This window comes from Neophocaena asiaeorientalis, unplaced genomic scaffold (assembly GCF_003031525.2).
Source record: "Neophocaena asiaeorientalis asiaeorientalis breed wild unplaced genomic scaffold, Neophocaena_asiaeorientalis_V1.1 scaffold202, whole genome shotgun sequence".
NCBI classification, from domain to species: Eukaryota; Metazoa; Chordata; class Mammalia; order Artiodactyla; family Phocoenidae; genus Neophocaena; species Neophocaena asiaeorientalis.
Genome location: NW_020172627.1, coordinates 3,275,349 through 3,282,389, shown reverse-complemented (window position 1 = coordinate 3,282,389; position 7,041 = coordinate 3,275,349). Strand labels below are relative to the sequence as shown.

The 7,041-nt window shown below is 43.1% G+C and overlaps 1 pseudogene; it reads left to right on the top strand.

Moving 5' to 3' along the window:
• Nucleotides 1-1,443: 1,443 nt before the first annotated feature.
• LOC112395733 (heterogeneous nuclear ribonucleoprotein A1-like) lies at nucleotides 1,444-2,356 on the top strand (annotated as a pseudogene).
• The last annotated feature ends 4,685 nt before the right edge of the window (nucleotides 2,357-7,041 follow it).

The following is a 7,041-nucleotide window of genomic DNA, read 5'->3' as shown; positions in this document are numbered from 1 at the left end:
GACCATGCCTTCTCCTGGACAAAGTGTCCTCAGTGCCTCTAAGCATCCCTTTATGTCACTTATCAAGCCTGAGATCAAGATCTGGAATTTGACAGATGAAAGCACAGTTACTTATTCAAAGCAGCAATATGATAGTGGCAATTGTATCTCTTTTTTTTTTTTAAAGAATCAATTTAATTTATTTATTTATTTTTGGTTGCATTGGGTCTTCGTTGCTGCATGCGGGCTGTCTCTAATTGCGGAGAGCGGGGGCTACTCTTCGTTGTGGTGCGTGGACTTCTCATTGTAGTGGCTTCTCTTGTTGCGGAGCACGGGCTCTAGGCACACGGGCTTCAGTAGTTGTGGCACGCGGGCTCAGTAGTTGTGGCTCACGGGCTCTAGAGCGCAGGCTCAGCAGTTGTGGCACAGGGTCTTAGTTGCTCCACAGCATGTGGGATCTTCCTGGACCAGGGATCGAACCTGTGTTCCCTGCATTGGCAGGCAGATTCTTAACCACTGTGCCACCAGGGAAGCCCTATTGGCTAACTTCGTTTCATTGATACCCTCATCTCTTCACCCTGAGAGACACAGAAAATATGGCAGATGGTGCTTAAGACCATTTTCAAAGCTAAAAATACACATGTTCAAGTTGCCATGGAAGCTTGAGAATGCCTGGTGTACACAGAAGGCCTGACAGGTTCATTTGGGGAAATGGTTGTTGTCAAACAGGGTCAGGCCAGGTGAAGCTGGATCTTGAACAGGGCTTACAGGACTGAGACATATGGTGATAGGGTGGAGAGTGGCATGGAAGGGATGGAGGGTGTGGGATTGGGATAAAACCTGTGAGTTGCCTTCCAGTGAGTGAAGAGTGGGCTAATGGCAGGGTGACACAAAGGTCAGATACCCAAGCAGCCCCCTTCTAAAGTATGTTGGCAAGGGGCCCCTATTGAGCAACCCAAGAACAAACAGACATATAAACAGCATCGCGAAAGGCCACACAGCAGTGTCTGAGCTGTTACCAAATCCAGTCTGCTAACTAAACACGTGGGGGGGAAATGGGAAAGTCTCCTCTCCTTTACTAAAGGTTTAAAGCACAAGCAGACCCAAGGTCAATAAACTGATGCCATCAGGGTGGGAGCAGGAGGGGGAAATGGAGGAAAGATGCGAAAGTGAAGCATGATTTAGTAATTCTGGAAAGAACAGTGCTGCACATAACCAAGAAGTTATTTCAGTGGGAGGTGAAAAGAAAACAAGAATCTCAAAATCAGAGAGGGAGGCTGATAGGGGAAAATGAGAAAAGAAACAAAAGTGGAAGAATGATTTAATGAGTTCTGGGAAGAAAACGTGTAACTGAATTGAGGGTCTGATTGATGGGATGGGTTTTAGAAAGAAAATGGAATCTTACTTTCTGCCTATGGACGCTGCCATGTAAGCATCGTTGACATCTCCCCCTCCCCAGCCATCATGTCTAAGTCAGAGTCTCCCAAAGAGCCCGAACAGCTGCGGAAGCTCTTCATCGGAGGTTTGAGCTTTGAAACAACCGATGACAGTCTGAGGAGCCATTGTGAGCAGTGGGGAACGCTCACAGACTGTGTGGTAATGAGGGATCTAAACACCAAGCGCTCCAGAGGCTTCGGGGTTGTCACGTATGCCACTGTGGAGGAGGTGGATGCAGCCGTGAAGGCAAGGCCACAGGAGGTGGGTGGAAGAGTTGGGGAACCAAAGAGGGCCGTCTCAAGAGAAGATTCTCAAAGACCTGGTGAAAAAGATTTTTGTTGGTGGCATTAAAGGAGACACTGAAGAACATCACCTAAGAGACTATTTTGAACAGTATGGGAAAATTGAAGTGATTGAAATCATAACTGACCAAGGCAGTGGTAAAAAGAGAGGCTTTGCTTTAGTAAGCTTTGATGACCATGACTCTGTAGACAAGACTGTCATTCAGAAATACCACACTGTGAATGGCCACGACTGTGAAGTAAGGAAAGCCCTATCTCAGCAAGAGGTGGATGGTGCTTCATCCAGCCAAAGAGGTCAGAGTGGTTCTGGAAACTTTGGTGGTGGCCGTGGAGGAAACTTCAGTGGTCGAGCTGGCTTAGGTGGCAGCTGCGGTGGTGGTGGCTGTGGTGGCAGCGGGGATGGCTATAATGGATTCGGTAATGATGGAAGCAATTTTGGAGATGGTGGAAGCGACAATGATTTTGGCAATTACAACAATCAGTCTTCAAATTTTGGACCCATGAAAGGAGGAAACTTTGGAGGCAGAAGTTCTGGCCCCTGTGGTAGTGGAGGCCAATACTTTGCCAAACCACGAAACCAAGGTAGCTGTGGTGGTTCCAGCAGCAGCAGTAGCTATGGCAGTGGCAGGAGGTTGTAATTACTGACAGGAAACAAAGCTTAGCAGGAGAGGAGAGCCAGAGAAGTGACAGGGAAGCTACAGGCTACAACAGATTTGTGAACTCAGCCAAGCACAGTGGTGGCAGGGCCTAGCTTCTACAAAGAAGACATGTTTTAGACAGTACTCATGTGTATGGGCAAAAAACCCCTTGAGGACTGTACTTGTGACTAATTGTATAACAGGTTATTTTAGTTTCTGTTCTGTGGAAAGTGTAAAGCATTTCAAAATTGATTTTTTTTGTTTTTTCTTAACATCTTTATTGGAGTATAATTGCTTTACAATGGTGTGTTAGTTTCTGCTTTATAACAAAGTGAATCAGCTATACATATACATATCCAGCAAAGGGTTTTAATGTAGAGTTTTTTTTGCACCCATGCTGTTGACTGCTAAGTGTAATAGTCTGATCATGACGCTGAATAAATGTGTCTTTTTATTAAATGTGCTGTGTAATGTTAGTCTACTCTGAAGCCATTCTGGTAAACTACCCCAACAGTGTGAAGTTAGAATTACTTCAGGGTGATGCCAGGTTCCATTCAAAATTTATTTACAGCCTGCTTTGGTGGAGAAGCTATTGTCTTCAGAAACCTCGGTGTAGCTGAACTGACAGTTACTGTGTTGTGACCTGGAGTTCACCGTGAAAAGGGTCACCCAAGCCAAGTCATGGAGTTTTTTGGTTATTAATATGATTGCTGGCACATCCTATGCCATATATCTAAATTGAATTATGGTACCAGATAAAGTTATAGGTGGGAATGAAGCTTGTGTATCACCCATTATCATGTGTAATCAATAAACTATTTAATACGCTCTTGAAAAAAAAAAGAAAGAAAGCAGAATCTTAAGGGAAGTTGGGAATGTCTGAAATGGTTCCTGGTTCATTCGTTTTCAATTAAAATTTTATGTGTAAAATTATGATCAGCCATTGCCAACAGGACGTGTAGCATCTCTGTTGATATTGTTTGCCGCTCCGTGGGCTTACAAGGATAATACAATTCAAAGTTGCCATTTACCCCCCAGGAGGAAAGCCTGGAAGTGATTAGGAAGAACCTTTCTTTGGTTGCTCTGAGTTGTAGCTAAGAGAGAGAAAAAAAGAACGAGGAAAATAGGTGCGTGCTGCCTATGGGCTGGAATCCCAGCAGTTTTACTGGCATGAGTTCAACTCTGCCCATAGAGACAGAGCTCCATGGGGGAAGATGGAGTGGACGATAGAGGTGATAGCTGACTGAGGAGGCAAAAAACAGTCAGGGAGAGGACCTGAGACCTGAGCGTGATGATTCTCAGCCATGGGGTTGAAACATGACAGCATGACTCTTACTTGTCATGGGAAGTTATCAGCTCCAAGATACCTACAATGGGGACAGCTTGTACAGAGATGTGAATGTCAGATCAAGCTTTTGAGTATTACACCAAGGGTAGGAAGCATTAGAGGCATTGTAGCCAAGAGAAGTCTCGATCAGGGTTGCCTTAAGAAAGATCACTGTGTGACTGCATGATCAAGGTTCTCCAGGGAAACAGAACCAACAGGGTACATATATAAGGAGATTTCTTGTAGGAATTGGCTTATGTGGTTATGGAGGCCAAGAAGGGCCACGATCTGCCGTCTGCAAGCTGGAGATCTAGGAAAGCAGGTGGTGGGCTGGTAATTCAGCCCAAGGCTGAAGCCTGAGAACTGGGGAGGAGTGGGGAGCTTTCTGAGTCTGAAAGCTTGAGAACAAGGAGCATTGGAATCTGAGGGGAGAAGATGGTCATCTTAGCTCCAGCAGAGAGAGCAGAGTCTCCCTTCCTCTACATTTTTTTGTTCTATTTGGACCCTCAACACATTGGACGTTGCCCACCTACACTGGGGAGGGTGATCTGCTTTGCTTATCAGTTCACCAGTTCAAATGCTAATCTCTTCTTGAAACAGTATCTCAGGCCCAGGAATAATATTTTATAAGCTATCTGGGCATCCTGTAGCCCAGTCTAGTTGACACATAAAATTAACCATTACAGCCACTCTGCCAATATTGTCCCCTCTCTCCTCCCCAGAGCCTAGGTCACAAGAGAGACCATTCTTATTTATGCCCATGCAGAGGGTGGGGGATGTCTGGAGGTACCGTTGAAGTGGGGAGGAAATGTGGTCATGGGTCTTGACTAAAGTGTTGAGAGGAGGGCAGAGGATTGGAGAGATTCAAAGGGGTATCAGCTGATACAAAGCCACACATACCTTTACAAGTGACTAGGGTTATACTGAGGCCATTTAGCACCCTGCACAAGGGCAGTATGGATCTTCACTTCAGACATTTGGTCTGGTGACTGAGTTCTCTGAGGCTAGGTTTGGGTAGGGATTAAATTTTTTTTTTTTTAATTTAGAAATAATTTTAGACTTACAGAAAAACTGGGAAAATGCAGAGAATTCCCTTACACCCAGCTTTTTGACATATAACTAGGAAGGAGTTCAAAGAACTGAGAGACATCTCTATAGCGCAACTCCATTCTATTCTGCTTATTTAAGAGAACTGTTTTTCAAGACTTGGATTTATAAAAGCTGAAAAATAAGTAATGTTTATCTTTGTATGCATGAACTAATTTATACAAACATCCCATCCATCTCATTGAGCAACAAATTTACCATAAAATTTTGCTTTTCGTGTGCTTTAATTATCCAAATTTATAGTATTCTTACGTTATTTTCATCAATTACATGCTATTAATAATTATAATAATTCACATAAAATAAACATTCTTAGCACCTATTAGAGCCTTATAATCAAAGGAAATATTTTAAAAATCTATATTTCATTTATATGCGTATAAATGGGAGTATGATAAAGTAATCAATAATAGTCTTTCAGCCATGAAAACACATTAGGAGAAAATTCAATGGTGGAAATGGGAAATAGAAACACAATTCTAGGAGAAAAAGGAATATGTAAATTTCTAGCTATTAAAGTGCTAGGTTCTTTTTTTTTTAACATCTTTGCTGGAGTATAATTGCTTTACAATGGTGTGTTAGTTTCTGCTTTATAACAAAGTGAATCAGTTATACATATACATATATCCCCATATCTCTTCCCTCCCACCCCTCTAGGTGGTAACAAGTTTTTTTTTTTTTTTAATTATTTATTTATTTATGGCTGTGTTGGGTCTTCATTTCTGTGCGAGGGCTTTCTCCAGTTGTGGCAAGCGGGGGCCACTCTTCATCGCCGTGCGCGGGGCTCTCACTATCGCGGCCTCTCTTGTTGCGGAGCACAGGCTCCAGATGCGCAGGCTCAGTAGTTGTGGCTCACGGGCCTAGTTGCTCTGCGGCATGTGGGATCTTCCCGGACCAGGGCTTGAACCTGTGTCCCCTGCATTGGCAGGCAGATTCTCAACCACTGCGCCACCAGGGAGCCCTATTTAGGTTTTAATAGTATCAAATTGCAAGGTACTTAAATTCTGTCAGATACATTTAAAAGGAGTATTGTAATATTTTTGTTTTAATTTGTCAGTATTTATAATATGCAAATTATATCCTTTGCTATTATAAAAATTTAAGATAAAATAATTCAAGTGTCATCTTTGAAATGTGTATCATTTTCAAAATTCCTGGGGGATATGCAAAAACAAACAAACAAACAAAAAACAAATGAGTGAAAGCCACAGCTTTGGAGGATGCCTTGAGTCTGTGCTGTTCATCTTCTTGGCTAATTCCCTTTATCATATCCTTGCCACCTTTTACCTGGACAAGAGCCTGAACCCCCCAGTGTCTCTCCCTGGCTGAGCAGAATTGACTTTGCTGCCAAAGGGGCCTCCCTACAGACAAATATGGTCATGGAATCTCTTCAAAATCTCTGTTGGGTGTCATCCTACCTGCAGCTTGTTGCTGGGCTTGGTCAACTTTTACATGAGTCATTAACTGAGACAGAAATATTGACTTGGATTTTACTCTTTCTTTCTCAACAAATGTCTCTGCATTTAGATGGCATAGGACAGAGGTAGCAAATCAGTAGCCCCTGGGCCATATCTGGCTTGAAGATGTGCTTGGTTTGAAATCTAAAACATTTAAAAATAGTTTAAAGGAGAAACACTGGAATCTTGCTAACAGTAAACTTTGTGGCATTTTAACTTGCCATATTTCCATCTCCCCTGCCAGCTTTGCAGTAGCCTTGGAAACCAACATCCCACAACAAAGGTGAAAGCCAGCAGACTAACAGCCATTGGAGGGGCAGAATGGGGTTGGAACTCCTCCAAAGACCCATTCCCAGAGAATTGTCATTATTTCACCTTCTAATGGTTCCCCATTCCCAAGAGTTGTCTTTATTTGACCTTAGAGCTTCCCCAGTGCAAACAAGAGGCATTTGTAAAAAACAATCAGCAGTGATGGTTTAGTATCACAGCTGCCTGAGATGATGATATCAGTGGGGCAAACAACAAGCTGAGCAAAAAACCCAAAAGGAAAAGTTGGAGAATGATATTTCCGTTGGAGGTTTTGAAAAGCTCTGCTATATTCCTGGGAATCTAGAAGGTCACATGCATGCATAGGCTTATGAACAGCCATGCATACACAAGGCTGTTCATATGTTCAGGAAAGACCTGGGAAAACTCTAAGCTGTCATTCTGGCTTAAGGCTAAGGTAGAGTTGTCAAACTCCTGACTGAGTGTTGAAGTCATGCCCCCAAATGGACACAGAGACCTTTGACAAA